The sequence below is a fragment of the Pseudopodoces humilis genome, chromosome 1 (assembly GCF_049639895.1).
Source record: "Pseudopodoces humilis isolate 2021_Gansu_Grassland_sample_001 chromosome 1, ASM4963989v1, whole genome shotgun sequence".
In the NCBI taxonomy this organism is placed as follows: domain Eukaryota; kingdom Metazoa; phylum Chordata; class Aves; order Passeriformes; family Paridae; genus Pseudopodoces; species Pseudopodoces humilis.
Genome location: NC_142200.1, coordinates 110,621,192 through 110,644,894, shown reverse-complemented (window position 1 = coordinate 110,644,894; position 23,703 = coordinate 110,621,192). Strand labels below are relative to the sequence as shown.

The following is a 23,703-nucleotide window of genomic DNA, read 5'->3' as shown; positions in this document are numbered from 1 at the left end:
GGGCGGCGGCGCTCGGGCCTCGCCCCTCGGCCTCTCCCCTCAGCCGCCTCCCGAGCCGCCCCGGCACAGCAGCGATCGGCCTTCGGCTCGGCTGCCTTCAGTACCGCTCCCCCGTGTGAGGTGTTGCCGTGGGCAGGGGGCCGCGCCGTGCCGCTGGCTCTCGGGCAGCCCCGGCCCTGCAGGAAGCACCGCGCATCCGAGAGAAGTAAGTGCGGCTCAGGGGCAAGGTGTGCCATTTGGGGAGAACAGGGTGGTCGTTCTCTGCAAGAGGCCTCGTTACTTGCTCTTTTCTCACGAGTATCGCATGAGAAATCGGAAAAGATGGGTCACAGCACCATCATTTTAACAGCTCGACTTTGGCTAGAAGTTCCAGAAGAAGCTTGCAAGTGTGCCAACCCTCTCTTCATATATTTCCTAGTGTAACACAAGAATGGCGGTAAAGTCTGTTCAGTGGGTGAGTTTTGTCCCTTAAGGGGAATTCAGGGAAAACCTAACACAGGGGACGTTTCCTCTTGTTCCCCCTTTTAAACAAAGGATGCACATTCCCAGAGACTCTGGGTACACGGAAAGGTACGACCTATGTACGCCAGCAGTTTGCACTTTTATTTTTCTTGGTGCTGTGTTGGACTTATTTTTCCCAGAAAACACTGATTTTAAGTAGCATTTTGAAACAGGGGGAAAAAAAGTTTTTTTCTTAGCCATGTGTTTCTGTCAATGTCTCTCTGTTGCTTTGCAACCCAAAATACAGATGTTTCTTTCACATGTTTGTTGCTTTAGTAGGGATCAGCTGTTGTGATGTGTAGGTCACCATTCATGAAAGTGTATTTCTTTCAGGTACTTCAGCTATAAAGTAAGTGAAGCTATGGTAGCCATGTGCTGAATTGGAGGTATCTGTCACAATAAATGCACAGTTACTGATCAGAAGTGTATGGACAGAATGTAGGTGCAGAAGACTGGCAAAGTTTTGATGTTGATGCATCATCCAGTAAACAGGGGCCACTGAATAGAGGAATGCTGCTGAAAAGCTGCCAAGAAAAAACCCTTTCTGCATGACCCTGCAAGGCCTCCTTATGACCTGCTGTGAGCTGCCTTCACCCGTTATCTCTGGTTTTCATCACCATTGGGTCAGCTGACTTAAATCACAAAAATACAGAAAAATTGATTGCTGGAATGGCTGACTAACACTGCTAATTTAATGAGCTGAATCAGCTTGTGGAAAGTGTTTGACAAGAGGCAGAGCCAATACAAGGGAGGGAGAACAGAATTGACCAGAAAGTAAGGGAAGAAGAAGGGTAAGGTTTGAATTTGGAAAGAGTGGGATGGGAATGCCTTTTCAGTGACAGTAAACAGATAAGCTCAGTTGCAGATTGAGTTCATGTTCAAAGAGAGGGAAAAACAAAAAGAACCCAAACAGATTCTTGACGCGTTTCCTAACAGAAAGAGCTTTTGAGAGTCCAAATTTCAGCCAGCTACTTCAGTCAAAAGGGATAACATTGCTTTTAATATAATATGAGAAACAGATGTCTGTTTATCCTGGTGTGTTGTTTTTAGATTTTTGTGAAACTTTATTAAAAAGGGGTGAATCACTGAAATTTTTTGAATTAGTTTTAAACACCTCACTTGCAGAAGCACTGAAAATAAGGAGTTTTAAAGTACTTCATGTTGCTTGTTATTTTAAATTATGTTCCTTATCATTCATATGTGAGCTATATTCAATTGAGATATATAAATAATATAACCCTAGGACGTTTTTGAAATTAGAATGTAGATGACAGAAGTAATATTTAAATATGTGAAAGTAGTAGAAAATAAAAGGCTTCAAGGGAGAATGATAATAAAAGCTTGCTGCTTTGTGGCAAGTTAGGAACTTACTGATGTTGAGAAAAGATGGTGCAATTTTCCTGGTTTTTTTACTGTTATAGAGGCTAATAATGCAATCTGGAAACTAGAAAGCTTCCAAGCTAACAAGGATTATTCACAGTGAAAAAGAGACCACCTCTTTTCTTTCTCCCCTCCTCCTTCCTCTGACATCCTTTCATTCTGGAGTCTTTTTAAGGTGGCTTTCACTGCCTCATCCTCTTGTCATAGAGGATTTTGCTGTGTACCTGTGAAGGGATGTGTATAGTTAAAATTCCCTGAGGATTCACTTACCAGATTGTCACATGTGAACTTTTGATGGTGCTTGTGTGATGTTTTCTACCTTCAGCAGAAGGCATCCCTCTCCCCTCCCATTCTGCCCCCTCTCCGTTTTATTTCTGTCTCGGGAGCTGCAGAGGAGAAAGTGAAAATGGAAATGCTTGGTCATCATGCTCTCAGGTTAGGTTACGAAAAAATCAGGATGGAAGCAAAAATGTTGAGAGAATCAAGCCTTCATCAACTGCAGCATGCTGATAGAGTATCCCAATTAAATTATTCATAGAGTTCGCTGTACAGCATGATAGGAAGAGGAAATTTAGGAAAGCTGCAATGAAGCAACTGTAGAAAAGCAGGGGGGAAATCAGTAATACGTTTTTTCCTTTCCTATCCTGTGAAATAAGTTTCTGTCTGCAAAAATGATCTTGTGAATATATGGGAAAAACCACGCAGTGTAGCATTCTCCAAAGTGTAGCTGTGAATAGGAATGGATGTGCCTAGCAAACATTAAAGCCTCATTTTCTCCTACCTCACCCAACCTGTAGCTATTTAGCCAAGTATGTTAACAATAAGGTCTTCCCTATTATCACATTTTAAATTTTGAAGTTAAAGTTTTTGATTTGATACTATATTATACTAGTGGCTGTTACACTTGCAGAGATAAGTATGACTGTACAATACAAAGGTAATGAAGAAACAGATCCATCAACTGTGATCAGAAATAACATTTTTTCAGCTGATGATCATTATAACCATTCTAACTGGAAACAGCACTGCCAACAGCTTAACTACACACGTGCACAAGAGTAAAATGCAGCAACATCTCACTGCTGAAATAATGTAATTTCCTGGTACAAACAGGCTCTCCATCTCTCTGTGAGCTGCCCTGGGGTGATGCCAAAGAGCAGACCCTGGGAGGGAGTCAGCTGTGCTGTGCTGACCAAGGAGGCACCAACTGGGAAAGATGCCTCCTGTGCACAGCTGGCTGGTGATCCCAGGAGTGGAGTCTAGGTCTCTCTCACATCCTGTGCCTTTTCACTTTCTGATGTGCCTTTTCACTTTCTGATGTGTTTTGACTATGCTGTGCTTGTTCTTAACAGGGGGCTCCTTGTTGCCTGTCTCTCTTCACATAAAAACTTTTGTCTGAGTTAGCAGTGTATGAAATTCAAAAAGCAGTGATCCAGCTTTCCTGTCTGCATCTATTGTCAGTGGTCAAATACTATAAAATTGGTTGCAAATTTAGAAGGCATTTTTTTTATAAGCCTATGGAAATGAATTGTTATAGTTCAATTACATTTAAAAGATCCAGTTGGGTTCTTATAGAGACTTTTGCCTTTAAGGCAAAACCAGCTTCTTAGCAATGTTGACCTTGTTGAAATCAAAATTACAGAGTTCACTGTGCACAATATATACTTGTAGTTTACTGTGCAAAAAGCTTCCCTTTGAAAAGGCAGCAATGAAGAAGCAGAATACATAAAATTTCCAAAAAGATGTGTTGTTGCCTTTGGATGTAATGTATTCAAAAATATAAAAATAAGCCTTTAAAAGGGAAAGACAATGTGATTTGTCATCATTTGTTGATTGGAATTTTTTGCGAAGTTAATATGCAGAAAGCATTCATGAAGTTGGTAATGATTTCTGAAAGTGTCTCTTTTGCAGTGTTAACAGCCAGTCTTCTGACACTTAATCTTGAAAGTGAATTACTGATCTTGTTTACAACATTCAAGTTATTCTGTCAAGAAATTAAAAAAAATACTGTATGACTTACTTGACAAGTTTCAATAGCATAATTTGCAAATGGATTACTTCAGCACAGAATTAATATTTCAGTTTGTATGCTGAAATTTGTTAATTTAAACTCTCTAGATAATACTTTAAAAAAACAAACATGTCGTGGGAGCCTTACTGGGATTAAGCCTAAGAAATTCTAGACTCTGACCAGTTTTGTGTATCACATTTCTATTTTTCATTTGACGAAGCATAAATCTTGTTATTCATCCAGTTGTGGTTTGTGCTGTTTGGTAATATAAGCTCTATATACCACTTCTAAATTTATTTTCTACATACTGCACTGTAAATTTTTAAGAATGGTCAGGACTAGCTAACTGTGAAACAGTATATTATGGTCTGCTGCCATAGGAGACAAAAACTCTTTCATTTCACATAGGCAATGTTTGATTTCTTGAATCTAAATTTGTTACCAGAGCATCTTAAACATATGTTTAAGTGCATCCTTAAATTTACTTGAAATTAGTGGGATTTTAAATGTGCTTTACATGTCTCAGTGACGATTAAAAACATGTGCTTACTATGAGTTTATGGAGGGTCTGATTTGCTGAGATCTGAGTGTCCTTGTTTTTCATTAGCAGACCAGGTATATTCCCTCTCAAGGCACATTCAGCTCTTTCAGGGCCACATGGTGTAAGTACAATTGTTCTGTTGGTTTGAGCAGGATAATTTCTTCCAAGAGAAAAATCTCAGGTGGTTTGGTTTGTTTGTTTAATTTCTTTAATACAATACTGTTTATTCAGAAAAAATATATATGAATGAATAATTTTTCAATTACTGTAGAGGCAAGGAGCAGCAAATACTTCCATGTGTTTTATTAACAATTCTGCTTTTTCAGTGAGTTCTTTACCTTAGGGAGCTGAATGACTGTTCTCAAGTAGCTGGTTTTCTTTACAGTGGCTTTTTGGTTGCCAGATGGCATGGCTACTTGGATAGGCTAACATAAAACAAGGAAGGATCTGTGTTTGTGATGTGGCAACTACTTCATGCATGTTGTCTCAAGGTATCCATGAAGAATTTTGTGTTTGTTCTGTCTTCAGTAGGAACAATAAGGTAAGATATCTTCCATTTACTGCAAAATAAGAATGATACACGTGATTTCCTAATTTTTTCCTTTACATAGTCTAGTCTTTGAAGCCCTACAGAGTTAAACTATATATGTATGTACTTGCTTAAAGTTAGGTTAGAAATCACAATTTTAACTAAGAGGTATGTAGTTTCATGTGTTGGAGAAGGATATTCTTTTCCATATTGCTCTTGCTGTGAATGATATCTTTGGTGAGGATGATGTCCTTTTCAATAAAATTGCCTGGTAAAATCATCCTCCTCAGAAATGCATGAATGGATGACTTTGGTTAGTATAATCAAGTTATGAATTATACAGTACTGTACTCTCTGTGAATTGGTAGAAAAACCTAGGCCAAACAGAAAATAAACAAAAATTGACTATATGAGGAACTACCTTAGAATAGCCTTAAAATGTCTTAGGATGCTTAACAGAAAACCAAAAAAAAAGTTATTAATATGATAAGAGGAGAAATACTGGCAATGAGAGTTAAGAGTTCTTGCTCGAAAGCAAACCTAAAAGAAATAATATATTCAGTAAACAGAATTATGAAAATTCTTTAGCATGGAAGGAGGCCTGATTACTTTGGGGTTTTTTTGGCTTTTATTTAAGTCCTGGCAAGATCTATCCTTATGTTGTATTAAGAGATGTGATGCACAAAAACAACGAGCAGAGCTGCCTGCAGAGTGCCAAGAATATGTGTTGTTGAGACACATTCTTAACACATAAGGCAACATTTGAAAAATAGGGAGTGGGATACCATGGCATGAGGGGAGAACATCAGATCTCAGCACAAGGCATTTATAGCTGTGCTCAAGATAAACAGAGCAATGGGACAGGGCCATCATGGCCCTTTGCCTGACTGGTTAAAAATAAGCACTGTACAACCTTCATATGCATCTCTCCCTTTAATGTGTGGGAGGAGAGAAGACAGATGCTCTGTTCTTGTCCCCTTTATGGCACCCTCCCAGGTTCTTATCCCTGCCCTTCGCTCAGTGATGCCACACTTGAGGGAAAGGCCTCTGATTCTTAATCCCTGGGTGATGGGAGCAGGTCTATGGATGTAGCTGAGGATTAACTGATTTTTTTAATAAATTATTTTACTCATAATAAAGGAAGAAATCTTGTATCTTGTGGACCATAAAAACTTTCTCATTACTTTGGTAAGAACTTTGACAAGATAAAGAAAAAGGATCAAATCTTAATTTGGGGAAGTACTATTCTATGAAACTGATTCACAGCAAGTATACCTGAGTGAGTTAAGGTACTAAAGAAAAGTAAGGAAAGAAAAATTCTTGATTTATTCAACATTATATGTTTTCTAAGAAAATCAGGGCTTGTTTTTTTCCCCAAAAATCTTTACAGTTGTCCAGCATTATGTATGTCATTGGGGCTTCCTGTGTTTAATTATTTTCTCTAAATTCTTTGCAAACTGCCAATGCAGCATCTATCTTTAAGATGAAAATTTGCTAACACTTGACTGTATGACTATAATGAAAGTATTTTAGCTAAGTACTCTGAAGATTTTGAAATGAGTATTGATATTTATTAATGCAGTGTTCCATGTTTTGGAAAGAGATGGAGATCAGCTGAAGCATTTGTCTGACTCACATCACATTACATCCAAATTGCATCTGAAATCTCCAGTTGCTTTGTTTTGCCTTTGGACAGGCTTTCAGAAGGTTAGTCAGGAATGTTAAAGCCATGTTGGATAGGTATATGGGCATATTGTGGGGTTAATTCTTCCCTTGACTTGAACTAAATCAAGTGAAACCCCCATTAAGCCAGAGGTATTGCCACAAAGCAAAATGGGCATGAAAGGATAGCCAAACACAGACTGCTTCCTGCAGGCTGTTTCCTCATATTCATTCAGTTCTTCAATGTGTGAGGAACACAGAAGCCAGGTGCAGTGGCAATAGGACATTAGGATGGCAGAAAGGGAATGAGGAAGTACCACTGCCCTGCTTCCTCTGCTAAGCAAACACGGATCTTTCTAATTACATAGTCTGATTTGAGATGTGTGTTACAGATTTTCAAAATGTATGTTAGAGTATAAATCACCGTAAGGTAAACATTGTATGGTTTCATATGGGGATAAATACATACAGGCTGTATATTCAACTTCAGTAGTATTTTGCTTGCTTTCATAAGAATAAATGTGCATACACAGCTATTATGTAGTGATATTCAATAACTAAATCTAAATTTCTGCAGAAGGACACACATTAAAAAAAAAAAAGCAACTCTTCATTTTAAATGTTTTTCAGTTTGTCCTTTCTCTTAAGCTACTTTGTCTTTCACAGCCACTTTCTTACTCATCTATAAAACATGAATGTCCCTCATCCTCCCACCCACCAAGCTCCGTTAAGGTCCTGGAGCTTCTGATCTTGTGACACTTGGGGACATGATTTAGTATTGTCAGTATTAGGTAAATGGTTGAACTCAATGATCTTGGAGGTCTTTTCCCACCCAAGTGATTCCATGATACTACGTTTCATTTGCTCTGTGATAAAGCTCTTTGTATGGTGTCTGTGTTTTAGAGCCCTTTTATGTCCTCAAATCTTTTTTTTGAGGTTTATGTTGATCTTTGTGCTGGTCTTTCCTTCATGGTTGTATAAGGATAGAATCCACTGCCTAAGCAGTTTCTCTCATTCCCACCCCTAGACCCCTGCCCTTCCTGAATTTGGAAAAAGTGCTGATATGACAGTGAAGCACTCAGTGAGATAAGTGGTAGACTTCCTGAAACTGTGTTCTCTGTGCAGTGTCTGCTAGTAGGAGTGACTTGCAGCAACAAATCTGCAGTGTGGAACGGAGCCAGAGAAACCATGAGGAGTGAAAGATGTCCAAGTTACCTAAGCAAATTGGATTGTACAGGCAAAAGATTGGAAATTAAGACAGACTGCTCTTAAAAAGTGCAGAACCATTGTAAAGTGTTCTGTCAGTCTGCATTTCCTACTGTTTTAACTGCATTTCTTTCATTCTCAGGCATGTCTTCGGAACTTGGTGATGATGTCAGTTATCTGCCACTACTATATTAAGATGTTTCTTCCAAAACGATAAGAAGCAATGTGATTCTCAGAATTGTCACTAAGCTTCAGAGTCATTGTAGTGACTTGCAGGGCTCAGCATTCCAGCAAAGCCCTTAGTGCAAATGCTGAAAATCTTTTCAGTTTGCATGTCAAAGATTATCCTAGACTTTGATACGTATGGAAAAACTGGAGTCTTTTCCATGGAAGTTCTGCGTTCCAGAAAGGCAAATCAGTACAGAGTCAGTGAGGAGAAAGAGCTTAGTGATCCATGGGATTGGGAATGTACAGTGGGAAACTGAGAGCATAATTACACTACACAGTGAAGTATAGTATATCAATAATTGATTTAATCACCACTAAACTATTTCCAGAAGTGTCTTTGTGCAGCCATGTTTGTTTGGCTCTGAATACATGCTGAGGAAGACTGGCTGTCTCAGTGGCAGGGCACATTTGGTCTGAAAGGAATGTGTTAACCTACCTGCACAGCTCTTGGGACCAGGGGCATGTGGGTGTAGAATGTCTGCAGTGTCTGCTCTGACAGGCCTGGTGTCACAGCCAGCTGGGACCTTTTCACATTGCATACCACGGTAGGAGAGATGTGCTGTAAAAGACCTTGCCTCAATGAGCCAAGCTAAATGAGTATTAACAGATGATATAATTTCCTTCTCTGAATGTACCAGCACAGAGGTAAAGTTCTCCTTAAGCCAAGGAACTATGTTAATAGAAGAGCATCAACTGACTAGGAATACACTGACTCCAAAAATCAAACAACATTTTCGGAGTAGTTACAAAAGGGGCTTTGCTCAGTTTCTGAAATAAATTGAGTGATACAACTGCAAGTGTAAGAGTTGAGTACTTGTAGTGATTCAGGAATTTCCTTCTAGTCCTATGTTCCCATGTCTCACAATTCTGTTCAAGCATCAGAGTCAACAATACATCCCACTATTGAATCATCTGGGGAGAGCAGGGTCCTAATTATAACCTTGTGCAGTAATATTCTCCTCTTATCTTTCATGTATCTCTTATCTACATACATATCAACAATATTTCAGTTAACATGACTGAGGTATGAAAGCAGTGGTTTGTCTGGTAGCCAGAGTATATAACCTTGAAAATGTGTAGGGAATTAGGCTGCTTCAGTTGGACAGTTAATGAAGCAATTTTGTTTTATTGTGATTCTTTTTGTAGCAGTGATAGAAGCAGGGAGCTCTTGGCCAAATTTCTTGTAACAATATGCCAAACAAAATACATCATGATTTCAGTCATTCAAACCATGAGGACCTGAGAACTGCTGAATTCAGCCAGATGAAAAGTCTACCTAACCTAGTAAGTAGATACTTATGGAAAAAATGTCCGGAGGCAGTCATGCTTATGGTGATTTTTCCATCATGCTCTTCAGGCCTTCAGCGATTAGGAGACTCTTTTGTTTAATGGTTACTGCTGACCTACTGAATAGAACTGCTGAATCAATGAAGTCATGATTTTTCTGATCCATGTACAGTTTGTGTCTCACAATATCTAATGAAAGTTAGTTTATTATTACATAAAAACCCCACATGCCTTCCAATATCTATGTTGTGAAAACTAATGAATAACTTACCAGGTCACCTTTTGAATAGAGTTAATTATTTAGTACATCACTCTTGTATTATTCTCCTGATATTTTTCTAATTATATCATAACCTTTTTGATAAAGGAATTGCTAGATCTCCATATAGTATTCGTAATATGCTTGTGGCCTGAGTGTTTAGAGGGCAGATTTTTCATGTTTTTCTCTGTTAAGTTTTAAATAAATCCCAGACATATTTGTTCTTTTAAGCACCAGATGTTTCCAGATTTCTTTCCTGGTGATACTAACACCCCATATATACATATATATATATATATATATATATATAAAATATGTTTTATATAAATATATACACACATATATGTGTATTTTCTCTTCCCTTCTTGATGTGCATTGCATTTAATGACAGTGAATAGCCTCTGGCATTTTATCACCCATTCAGTATTGAACCACCTCCAAAGCTTTTCATAGCCAGCCCTAGATTTCCTCAGTCTAATAGTTTGGTGTCATCTGATTATTTTTTTTCCTTTGTCTTATTATGTGTGGCTTTTTCCACATTGTTTATGAATATATTGAGGACCCACATCTGTCAGCTGAGCCTAAGTCAGTGAATCCTGAAAAAGAATACAAGCAATATAAAATATGACTTATAAAAATAATTCAGCCTTTTTCTTCTTTTTCTTCTAAAATGAATTTTACCATTTTAGTTTTATTATTTATTTAGTACATAATTAGATGTGTTTTTAATTTGTTTTCACAATGCAGTTCTGCTTTTCAAAGCACTTATAGAATAAGTGGAAATAGAAGACAACAGGAATTCACTGCTTCCTGATAATTTAAATATCACACATGTTGATGTTAATGACTAACATTTTTATTTCATATTTCACTGTATGGGATTCTGGCACATCCTGACAATTGATGGTGATTGTCAGGAAATAACTATATAAAAGAAACTGTTCTTTTTATTTTTTTAATGTTAGCATGCAAAGGTTGTCTTTGACTGTCTACAATCTCCTATTGGCTTAATCCACTATACTTACTTATTAAGCTATGAATACCTGCAAATCCTTTAAAGGATTAACTGTATCTGCCTGCTAAGCTTTCCAAGGCAGTTAAAAATAACTGCAGGCTGATTCTACTGACACACTAAAAATTGGACCTGCTCTACATTTTATGCTGTATTTGCTGCTGCTTTGACAGATGTGATACAGTCTGGAGGTACTTAAACCTTCTATGAAGCTGGGTTGGCCAAGTGCTCTCAATACCCCAGTTCTGACTAGCAGCTGTTTTTCCATACAGCCCACAGAGGATCAGCATTTGCTTTGTCTCGTGAAAAATGCCAGTGACCAAGAACATACCAGGTGGAAAAAGAAATTCAGCTTAATATCAATTAATGAAATGAAGGTGTCCTTCTCTGAAGGAAAGGCACTGGTTTATACATGTGTCTGCTGTGCAGCCCTTCCTGTTTGCTATGTTTTTTTTCTAGCTGTACTCATTGACTTCAGAAAATGTGTCTCTTTTCCACATTTACAAAATTGTTATATTCTAATACAGTATAAGCGTGTATGCTGGATGCTGCTAGGTACTGTTAGGAAGGCAGCCACACATACGAGATTCCTCACAGTGGAAGCTTCACGGGGAATTCACAGTTTCTCTCAATGGTCCAGAGGATGCAAGAGACAGCAGCACGTTAATCTGTGTACTGTCTACCTCTATTCCTGCTGGCTGTCAAGGAGGAAGAGTTGAACTTCACCACCTGTGAACTTCACCACCTTCCTGCCTTGATCAAGGAAGTTAAATAGTGCAATATATAAGATGGAAACTTTGAGACAAGACTTTGCACTTTCCGTTGTCTTTTGCCGGACATTTTCCTTGGAAGTCTTGTAGGGGTACAACAGAAATTTCTGGCTGCAAAAGGATACCATGAACTACAGTGTTTTCTTGCTGGCAAAGGAAAGAATGGGACAGTGATTCCCTGCTACAGTGATGCATACATTCATTAGCAGATTGTTTAGGTTCCTGCACAAAAAAACCAGAAGTGCATGTAATAGCTGAAACTGGTTCCCACACTTATAAGAGCTGGAGGAATGTAACATGGCATAAAGTTATTTTCCCCCCAAGTGATAGGCATCAGGCCAATTAATACTTAGCTGGGTGCATGAAACCTGCATTTGTTTAAAGCTGAAGGGGGAATATTGAAAATGAAATTCAGTGAGATGTAGGTACTCACAAGGGACTACTCTGTCAGCATTCATTATAGCAAACTCCTGACTGTAAAACAATATATGAATATTGAATAATATGAACTTGGGTTGGCTTGCCAACCACTCTGTCAGAGTCTAAAGCACTGACAGAAATCCAGAAAGGATATTGGATCCATCAATGTGGATTCAGTCTTCAATCCCCAAAATTATAGCTGCTACAGTTCTTTAGCTTAGCTAGTCCAAGAGCTAAGTAGTTGCTGATTAATTACTTAATTGTTATGCTATTTGGCAGTAGGAGGGCTGTAGATTTTCCTGCTCTTCTAAATATGTATGGGAGCAACCAAAGCTGAAGGTTCTAGCTAAGACACAATAAGCAATATAACTCCATTAACATTAATATGTGCTAATTTATGTCTAAAATATGGATTGAAAGTTGTGCTGAGACAACTTCATACTGAGCTATATTAGGAAATCACATTGTGTTTTTACAATTTCTAGCTAAAGGAAGTGAACAAAAACTTGGGAGAGTTACATTTAAACCCCTTGTTCCAGTCCATGTCTGCCTGCATGTGGCCCTGGTCTGCCTGAGGAAGTGCCATGGGTAAGCAGATACATTGCTTGTGATACTTCAATGTTTCTTAGAATTGCAGAATTTCTACTGTGCCCTGCATTGCACTACTCAAACAACAGATGACACAGACTTACCAGGGAAATCGTATGGTTCTATTTATTTCAATACTAATTTTTCTAATTAGGCATATATTCCTTAATGTTTGCTTTTATCTGAACTTCACCACAAACTGTCGAGTTAAATTTTACTCAATGTATATTTTTGGACAGAGTAGATGGACTTGTACAAAATGCACTTCCTAACATATTTAGTATTTTCTTGTGAAGAGAAAGTAGCATTCTTATGTTTTACAAGAGAAATCTTGTGGAACCCAAGCTTGTCAGATTTTTGCCAGAAACTTCCTGGTTGCCTGCCAGCTCTCTACCCGTCCACTTGGCAGGTGGCCCAGCCTTCCAAGAGCTGCAGCTGCCTCTGTGCCAGGGCTGGCAGCACTTGCAGGGCTTCAGGTCCCTGAGCAGGTGTCCAGATGGACTCCCTCCCAAAGGGTCCCTGTCACCCTGGGGTGATGTGCTGTGCCTCCTGGCAGGGCTGGAAGCTAAGGAACTTCCAGGCCTGGAAATGTTTTACTTTGTGCCAGCTTTCAGTAGTTCTTTAAGAAATTGTTTTGTAAGTGGACATCCTATATCTGTCACTAAGGAAGGCCTTGTACCTAAAGACAGGGACGGATGCCTTTAACACATCACTTTGTATCAGTCCTGCTTCTGAGGAAGGTTCATGAAGAAATGACACAAAATGCAACAGCATGTCTAGAAGAATGTTGTTTTTTCAGTTGGAATTTGGCTTCTGACATTAGCTTTAGGTTTAGTTGAGGTTTTGTGTTTCCCTTTTATCTTAGGAGACATTCTTCCCTGCCCCTCCCCCCCCCCCCCCCAATAATATCTCATCTTATTTGAGATTCAATCAGACATCAGCAATGTTTTGTGGACTAGTTTTTAATCAGTTAAATATTCATGGTAGTTGATACAACCTTGGTATTAATAATATATTGTGAAAGACCTGTAAGAATAAATAGAAGCTGATAAGCTTTATGTTGGTGTGTACATGGTTTTTGACCTTAGTATTTTTTATCCTATCTTTTTAGGGCTGAGAAAAGTACAATTTAAGAACATGGAGCATTCTGGGGTATGTGTAACTCTTTGTATAAAAGTAAGTGCCAACTCAGGTTAATAAATAATAAAAGTGCACAAAGCAATTTTTCTTCCTTTTTCTGATTATACTTTAATATTTTACTGCATTTTGAATAGCTTGCTAGAAAACTTGTCTTTTCTAATGGAGCTCTACTCCAAAAATAAATCAATTACACAATAATAGGCAGGGTTTCTGCTCTAGGTATTGCTTGTAGATTGCTACTAGATGCCATGTAAATCAATCAATCAATCTCAACTTTATGGAAACTAAATAATGATATTGAAAGACACATGTGAATGTAATGAAGGAACTGTGATAAACCAGATATTTTATAGACCGTTGTCTGGAGATGATACCTTTTTATGACTTCCCTCAAGGAAATGTAATGAAGAATTTTTAATTAACATAATACAGTAAAGCTTAAGAACATCTTGTAATTGATTTGGTAAATAGAAACAGTGATACAATAGAGGATGACAGTCTGGTAAAATTTCTTCAGCTTAGTAACTTTTTCAGCAAATTTGCTTAGTGATTTTATTTCAGACCTTGCCCCACTAAAGGCAGTAAATCCATTTCTGGAGTTCCTAGCAGGGTAGAGTAACAGTTTCAGAGTCTAGGTAGATACTATTTTGGCTTATACAATGTTACCTCACAGTGTAAGAAGTGAAGGACTAAACACTGCCTTATTTAAGGAACCAAAGGCCCATCAAAATCAGTAAAAAAGGTGGAAGCACTATAATTAAAAAAAAAAAAAAAAAAAAGGGAAAAAAGAAGAAAATATTCCTCTCCTGTTCCTCAGCTAGTACAATATGTTGGAGTGGAGGTTAGCTTTGTTATGAATTTTGCAGATGCTTCCAAATAGCTGCCCAAAATTAAACCAAGCTTGATTGATTTGCCCCTGCGCCACTGCAGCTTTATGTGTATTGGAAAGCACTGGGGATCTGTTAATAATAAAATTAGAATGAAATATAAATAAATAGTACACACTGTTTCTTGCTGATGTGATGACAAGTAGTTTCTCTGTGATTTTATTGCTCTCTATTGCACTAGCCAATATAAAAATTTTGCCAACATGGTTTTCACAACACTTACCAATTACCAATAACTGCCTAACTCCATTTCTGTTTACAAACTTAATAACAACATGCTTACATAAAGTAGACTGTGATGGTCACATTTTCAGCTACATCCTGGCATAGCTCCAATGGCATAGCTGTTGACTTCATGAGGATTTGGATACAAACTTAAAGTTAAGCCCATGCTTAACTGCTTTGTCAATGTGTCTCTCTCCCTGTCCTCCTGCTGTTACTATCATATGACATCTATGAAATTTAGCTCATGCTGACATATGAATGAATGTTCAGGTATTTCTATACACGCTTTGTACACAAAGCTGTGGTTTCAGGCTTCAAGCCTGAAGAAAAGACTGTATCCAGTGTGACTTCCAGAGTGGTGTGAGTGTGTGTGTGTTTATCTGTTCTCTAAGACCACGTGTGGGACTCTCATCCAACCAAAACTTCTGTAAGAAGGGAGACTGCATTTCAGAATAAAACCTTCTCTGAGATTCCATGCCAAAACTTACGCTTTTTGTAGCAGCTGTAAATTAAGTCCTCTTCTTTATTGGTTTTGAATTTAAATCATTTAGCGGTATCATTGACTTGATAAACATTTTTTTCATTGTATTTTAAAGCATTTACAGCAAAATACTACATCAGTAATAGAAGCAAAGATTAGAAAGTGAGTTGTATAACTAATATTATATATAATTTCACATACAAAACAAAAGTTATTACATAAAGGAAGGTATAATAAAATTATGCCTGTAGGCAGTGGCTTTTATGAAGAGTGTAAGTTTCTCAAATACTTAATAAACTAAGAGATTTTACTAGAAGTATAACTTGTGTTTATGGGATTTATGTGCATTCTTCCCCAAAATAGCATTCAACTACCATAAGGTTTAGTTGGGCATTTATTCATGACCGTATTAATGAATGTGATATTTCTAGATATGTCTATAGAGCTGTGGATATATTTAAACAAAAGGTTTTATAACTGCTTTAATTATTGTGATAAACCAGAGCTAAGTATTGCCATAAATTAGAGGGAAAAATATTTTAAGCACACATTTCCTTAAATTTTATCTCCTAAAAAGTTAGACAGCATTTCTATGTATCTCTTCATAGTTTAGTATTTGCTAGATATACTGTTGTTTCCCCTGGCATTTGTGTGCTGTAAGGCAAGGGACAACAGAATCAAGAAATAAACATCTGAGCATGTCACAAATCCAATTAACTCTGACAAGGGCTAGTAAAGTCAAGTGAATAACAAAGCACTGCTGTCTGGAAGTGGCTTTGCAGACAGTAGGACACCAGCTGGACAAAGCAAAAGTACTTCAGGCAGCTGAATTTTCTGCCTCCACTAAGACCGTCTTATACCCCAGTGAGGTCACAGTGCTATAGCATTTTCAAGTGTCAGATCTCATCTCTTCACTGTTTCTAAGCGGCAGGGAGGAGGAGGAGGAGGAGGGAAGCGTTCCCCTCACAGAATGTAAAATATGTGCTAATGTCATTACAAGTAATGCAGCGAAGCAGAAACTGCAGTTAACATTGCACAGCCTCTCCTCAACCACCACCACAGTGCTGGGTTATGATAGAAACCTCCAAGACGTTTCAGTGCAACAGTCCTTGGGCAGAAATTATGGTGGTTTTCTAATCCCAAGGCCTGTATATGTTCAAAGTAGCTCTCCTTCTTCTAGCTCTTGACAGATGGAACTACCCTATATCCCATTTAATGGAACTGAATGATTATATGATTGCTTCACCAGTCTGCTGGCATTCATCCATGCTTGAGACTCAAAAATGTGGGGGAATTTCTCATCTGGAGTATCTAGAGACGTTCCTTTGGCGAAGTTATTTTTGGGTTTATCTTGACAGGAGAATCCACTCCCTGCCCATCTGCCTGGAAATAAAAATCTTCACTGTCTGTAGAAAGGAAATACCTGCTCCATTTACTTTATCTGTGTAACCCAAATAACACAATGTCACCCTTGGAATCTTTTCTTGCTCTAACCTATTTCTGTGTCATGCCATGTCATGTCAAGTATGCTTAAGTAAAATGCTTTCCATTCACACTGTAGTAATGGAAGGAATCTCAGACCCATATACAATACTTTTATAATACTTTAAAATACAATAATACTTTTAAAATACAATATTTTTACTGTTAATTGTCAACATTATTTGCTACTAATAATCTACTTTTCTAGTAGCCAGGAGAGTCAAATATGTAGTTTGTCAGCTTTAACATGGGTTATAAAACTGAAATAAACAGATGTCTTCAACTTTGGGATGGAGGAAGGAATATTTCTTAGGAAACAACATTAGAATTCGGATTAGCTCATAACTCATAGTTAGTTTGCAGCTGAAATTTTGCACCACTTTTTAATATTTTAATTGAAACTAAAAATATATTAACTTCATCAAGATTTTCCAAGGGGAGATTACTTTAGTTCAGAATGGGAATTCTGGGTTCTAGAAACCAGAAACAAATACACACAATAACTCAATGATTAACTCATTAAATTACTAGATTTAGAGCAGGAAACTGAACATGTTTCCCCTCTTCTAATTCTACATGTTTCTATGTATTGCATCTTTTGAATCGTCCCCCCCCTCCCCAAAACTTAAAGAAATATTTTTTAATCTTGGAGCTGGTCCAAATTTTCCTGATACAGAGAATTTAACATGGGATGAGATGGGTAAATTGAAGTGTCAAATGGTCTCTGAAATCAGAAAAAGGAGCAAGGAAATAATAAAAATATGCAGAATTACTTCTACAGAAAATTAAAAATTAAACCTGTCATCATGCTTGTACATTTTTCTAACTGCATTGAAGCTTGATCTTCTTGCTACAACTTTGGACACAAATAGAATTTAGCAAATGGAGATATGCTGCAGAAGCAGCACAGGCATATGCTGACATACGATTTCCATATGTCAGTCCACAGTGATTCTTGAGCTCCTGAGACACGTTTTGTTCTTTAAATAGTTTTCCATCTTTTTAACATTTTGGAGCACATTGACTATTTTCATTATGTTTTTTTCCTCCTTCCTTTGAAGTCACATGCATTTACAACTAACTTAGATTAGGCAGGAAGGACAGATAGAAAGAAGCTAAAATAGCTTTCAGAAATTACTCCTACGGTCAAATATATTTGGAACTAAAAGAGCCAACACAAGCAATTGAAATAAAATTAAGTCTACAATAATCTTTATAAATAAAAAAAACATGTGGGTTAGGATTTTTGTCCTGCATTCGCCCAGGATCACATGCAGTATTTTGTTCCTGGGATGTAACACAGCAAGTTAAAATTTAATTTAAAAACCAACAAAACCCCCTTTGTATTTAATAATATATCATTAAAACCTGAGGTTTTGACTTGAAGTAGAGACTGAGTCAGAACCTTAGAGACTCACACAGAGAACAATAGTAGCTGCCAACAGAGTATTTCCTGTTGCTTTTCACAAACAAACAAACAAACAAAAAAGGGATATTTCTGTATGATGTGCAGCATGAAGACATTTAGATGCAAGTTTTACAGAGACCTACAACTCTAGGCAAATAATAGGTAAAACCCCCTCTTATTTCTTAAAACAACTCCATCACCATAGACTTAACATCTTTCAACAAATTGCATGGCAGTCTTATGTCCCTAAGTTCCTAAAAGTTTTGGAGGAAAAAATACTTCAAATTCACTCGAATGCCTATGAGAGCTTAAAAAAAATAAATAAGAATAAATAGAACATACATAAAAATTCTGCTGCACACTGTTAAGGTAGGAAAACTGTACTGAATACATTTCTTTGTCTTTTGCAACATCTCATGTAGGCTTTATCAGCAAAATATTTTGTTTCTTTAGTGAAAAAAAAAATTGCTTTATACTTCTTAAGAGGGAAATCATGTATTTCTGAATGTCTGGAGAAATGCTGAGAATAATAACTACAACAAACAAGTCATTAATATGAATTTACTTCTTCAGTGCCTGGAGACAATTTCCTAATAAGCTCCAGCCTCCTAGCTGTTGTAAACCAAGGAACCATCCAGTGTTAGACTTTCCTGCTAAGTGTGCATATCAGCTTGGGCCAGTACAGGAAGAATTCTTAAGGCTGGTCTGAAAGAACAAATGTTTCCTCAAAACCTCTGATTCAACATAGGTACATTTGCTTTCTAGTTCTGTGTCTTAAAAAGGGTCAAAGCTCTGCAATGGTGAAGGGCATAAAGTAGTGCTTGTCCCATTGGACGTAAACACATATGTCATAGAGATATCCTCCTGCTAGGAATAAATCAATTCTTGCTTGCACTAAAAGGCACTGATGTAATCACAAAATGTTTTAGAGATCTTTTACTCCTAACAGGGTAACACTGGAAATTTTGCCCCTCTGCAAGTTATGGATTGGGTCTTAGCGTACTTTTGTTGAAATAAAGGTACTGCTGTCAATTTGAGAGTTGAACTGGAAACCAAAGTTCTGTAAGGTTTATGCTGGCCTTCTCTACAGGAAGGTAAACAACCCAAAATGTTGACATGTGAATAGTTCTCCTCCCATAACTTCTTTGTTTGCCAGAGTAGTAATTGGGTGGGCAGATTTCTTCTAGATGACACCAGAAGAGAAAAATGTATAATCTTCTTCAGATTATACAAAACCATGTTTTGTTTCTTATCCTAGGAAAGACTTACATGGCAGAATTTGGATGATCTCTGGACTTAAACCCATTACCAGTAAAAAATAATGGTGCAATTTTGAGAGCCAAATGAAGAGACAACACACAATACCATATACAAGGAAAATCAGAGATCTTTAACAAGTAAAGAGGAGGTACATGATGGAGCTATTTACCAGGTACTAGAATATGAAGAAAAGCAGAGTACCTCTTCTCAAAAGGGAATTACAGAAATTTATTGAGGATATTGCGGCATCATTCCTCTAAATCCCTTATACTGCACAGTTCCCTGTTTCTCATTGGTATCTATCCCCTTGCTCTCAGAAGTTTTGCATCCACTTGTTCTTTCCACATCCCAACATCCTGTCTGTCTAAGCTTGTCTCCTAGGCTCAGCATTTCTATCTGACTGTGAACAAAGTTGTCACAGTGGTAAACACTGTCAGAAAAATATCCTGTCTCTTTTTTTTTCTGTATGTGAAAGTAAGGGGTAAGAAGGGTCTACTCAAGGTGTTTTCCTGGCACTGCTACAGTGCCTGGAGGGCAAAGGCTATTCCTCCTCCCCTGTGCCATCAAGCAATCCATGTTCCAGCACCAGAGTGAAGAGCAGGATATGAAACAGGTAAAACAGTGTCACTCAGAAACTGGAGGAGTGAGAAAAGAGGGCTTCCTTCCACCTGTGAAGTTTTTATGTACATAGTGGAGACTGGTGTGAAACATATGTATGTGAGACAGGTGAAAGGGGAACTTGGTGCTCCTTAGAGGTCCCATGGTCAAGGAAGTTTTGTGAGAGAGCTTTTTTTTCATGGAGTTTCAAAATAGGTGATGATGATGTGCAGTACTGGGCCAATTCCCACCAGATGCAAAATAACTTTTGTGTGAGAATATACTGGAGCTGTGAGGAACCGCAGTTCCTGCAGTTTACAGCTGTCAATCTGATCCTGCTGCTCTAAATGACTTGCTAAAGTAAAAATACAGCCTCTGCTGGTTTATTCACTAGCCCAGACAGAACAAATACATGCAATGCACTATAATTTTCCAGGAAAATACATTCAATAACACTCTGAAAGTAAAAACACTGTATTTAAATGAGATTCACAGCAGTATGCTTTATTGACTGAGAGACAGATTCAGAAAATGAGGAGTACCAAACTGAGACTAATAGCTACACTCAACATACTTAGGCTAATTTACATTGTAAACAAGAACTCCACTGGCCCAGCAGAAAAGTACCTGGGGGTGTTGGTTGACAGCCAGCTGAACATGAGCCAGTGTGTTCCCAGGTAGCCAAGAAGGCCAATGGCATCCTGGCCTGTGAAAGAAATAGTGTAGCCAGTAGGACCAGGGCAGTGATTGTCGCCCTGTGCTCGGCACCTCAAGTTCTGTGTTTAGTCTTCTGCTCCTCACTGCAAGAAAGACATTGAGGTGCTGGAGTCCAGAGAAGGGCAACAAAGCTGGTGAAGGGCCTGGAGCACAAATCCTGTGAGAAGCAGAAGAAGCTGGGGGTGTTTAGCCTGGAATAGAGGAAGCTCAGGGGGGACCTTATCACTCTCTACAACCACCTGAAAGGAGGCTGTAGCCAGGTGGAGGTTAGTCTCTTCTCCCAGGCAGCAAGTGACAGGGCAAGAGAAAATGGCCTCAAGCTGTGCCACAGGAGGTTCAGGTTGGACATCAGGAAGAATTTTTTCACTGAAAGGGTTGTCAAGCATTGGTACAACCTGTTGCTCCAGGTACTGGAGTCACCATCCCTGGGAGTGTTCAAGAAATGCCTGGATATGGCACTAAGTGCTATGATTTAGTTGACATGGTGGTGTTTGGCCACAGGTTGATCTTCATGGTCTTTTCCAACCTTAATGACTCTTTCTTAATGATCATGCCATGTTTAAACATGCCTTGCTTTATTTTACAGTGCCACCTAGGGGGTAAAGGGTTTTAAACTAGAGCGGCAAAGGAGACGGAGCTTTATTAATAACATATAAAGCATTTCTTCTATTAGATTCTCTCTTGGAATATACTAGACAAACAAAGTGCTGCTGAGATTTTCATACTGTGGAATCTGGCAAAAGAATTGTAATTTCACAGGTCCCTTTGGGGCTGGCCATACTCTCTCCTCTTTTCCATAGCCTGACATGGGGATGCCACAAATCCCAATTTTCTCCTCTGCTAGCCAGGTCTCCCTGGTATGATAAGTGGAGAGGTTATCTACATCTCCTTACAGCTGTAAGCTTGGTAGGAGATTGCTGTACTGCTGGGCTTGGGTCTCCAAGGACTGGAAATAGAGCCTTGAAAAGTTTGCTTTTTGAAGCCAAAAGCAGAGAGAAAACCCTGTTCTACTTAATCTAGTCTGCTAAAGGAAGGTAGTGAACAAGGCAGGAATGAGATGCTGAGACTACTCTGAGAGCAGATACATTTTATTCCTCCTGAAAATTTCCCAACTCTCCTTGAAATTACAAATTACAGTTGGCTCCCTTGGACTTCTAATGATTCAGCCTAGAAATGGGCAAAAGAAGCATAGAAAAACTGCCCATCTCTGTACCATGTTTATTTTCTTCAAAATGAGATTTGTTTTAAAAGCCTGAATTGTGGTAATTTCTTTCCTGAAAAACCAAAATTCCAGGAGAGGTAATATTTTAGGAGTGTTTTGAGTTTTTTGGGTTTTTTGCCTCACACTTTTATTCTCTCAAATGGTATTTGATTTTATTCTGTATCTTCCACAGCAGATGGCGTGCCTGCCTCCCTGAGACCAGAGATCCCAGCAGAATGTAAATGATACAAGAAACTTGTATAACATAGAAACAATTGTATAATATAAGAAACAATTATGCAATAAACGTGCTCCTCTTTCCTTAGAGGAAAGTAGTGATGCTACCACAATATTTTTGAAGGAGAAATGTCAGCATTTTTGACTGCATGACTATGTGTTTGAATTGTATTAAAGGGCAGGTCTCTTCCTTTCCTTCACTAACCTCCACACACATAAGCAATTGATTATTAATAAGAGATTTTATTTAAGTTCCTTTTTTAAAAATAATCCATACTGGGAAAAATAAAAGGCCAGCTGACAAAAATTGCTTTGTCTGCCCCCTAGAAATGGAAAAAGAGAAATTATTTTGCAAGCCACAGACATGACAAAATGATGATGGAATTTATACCAAAGCTTGCTGTAAGTACCCCTCAGGTAAACAAGTCCTGTGGTAAAATCACGGCATGATGGATAAAGAAAACTCTTACTACTGTCCTCTAGATGTCATGATGTGGAAGAGGAGCAGCTGGATACCAGGGCTGCCACTCTTGAAGCTAAATAGGTTTTGACATGCTCGTTAAAGAAAAGCTACAGTAAGGTACTGCAAATTCACCGTGGTGCCCATCCTGCTGTGACATGCTCTGGAGCAAGCAGGCTCCTGCTCAGGTGCTGGCAATAAACAGGCCAAGCCTGGGAAACCGGGACATGGACACCCACATCAGGTCCACATTGGCCATTCTGGCTTGGTCAGTCAGCATAGATTTTTAATGACTTCCTTGATAAAATCAGAGAGAACATGCAGTTAAACTTGTAGCACAGCGCTCTTCCATGTATAGGTTTTATTTCTTACCAAAACAGCATGGTTTTTACATATATATATATGCACATATAAATAAATAGAATGCCAACATAAATAAATACTTACACTTTTAAATATATACACATTAGGAGGACTTGCTATTGCAACTGGCAGATATTTGCAAACATGTACAGGTCTTGTCCTACAGCCCTTTCTTACAAAAGAAGATACAACAAATGCAGAGACTTGGTATAAGATATTTAAGAAAAAGGATTGTGTGATTCTTTCATATATATGTCTAAAAGAAAGCCTGAAGATCAGAGCTGAGTGAAGATGAATTGGAGAAGTGGTGATAAATAGTAAGTTATTAGACATAATTTGGAATATTCAGAACTTCAATTACAAAATTTAAAGAATCATCCTGCTCTTCAAATTTCTGAAATAATCCTGTTCCTTTTCAGGATCCTTCATGCTACAGGGCCTGGCTCATTAAAAGCTGTGATTTCAAGTTGTTCAGAGCTGGTGTGTGTTAGAGTGTGTTTCTTCCCAACTGTATCCCTGTGTTAAATCTTTCCTTACCTACAAACCTGACCTCTCTGAGGGGCCTGACAGCAGAGTTAGGGAGAACATTGTCACTGGAGGCCACTGCAAGAAGACTGCTAAGAAATCCTGCTTCCAGTAAATCCATTTAGCTGTTGACTTCCCCTATGACAACTTTCCTCCTTAAACCTTTCTCTAACGTGCAAGAGGCACGCCATAGGTGCAGTGTGCATGAGACACTCTGGGCTGTCTTGACAAGTGTTGTCTGCTGGCAATGCAGCAAAAACTGAGGCAAAAAAGCTAAAATCTCTTAATCAGAACTGACTGTATCTACACTCACTGTCACAAGCAGA

General features: G+C 38.2%; 1 long non-coding RNA gene across 7 annotated transcripts; it reads left to right on the top strand.

Annotated features, from left to right (window-relative positions):
- Positions 1 to 36: 36 nt before the first annotated feature.
- Positions 37 to 23,285, top strand: LOC106628012 (uncharacterized). 7 transcript variants are annotated; one of them, XR_001331198.2, is made up of 7 exons: positions 37 to 205; positions 4,819 to 4,974; positions 9,205 to 9,342; positions 12,292 to 12,394; positions 13,506 to 13,546; positions 19,276 to 19,449; positions 21,986 to 23,285. It is a non-coding gene; the product is annotated as an uncharacterized LOC106628012 (long non-coding RNA). The 7 variants fall into 7 exon arrangements; XR_015773171.1 differs by having other exon boundaries at positions 13,506 to 13,570; positions 21,989 to 23,285; XR_001331197.2 differs by having other exon boundaries at positions 13,506 to 13,570.
- The last annotated feature ends 418 nt before the right edge of the window (positions 23,286 to 23,703 follow it).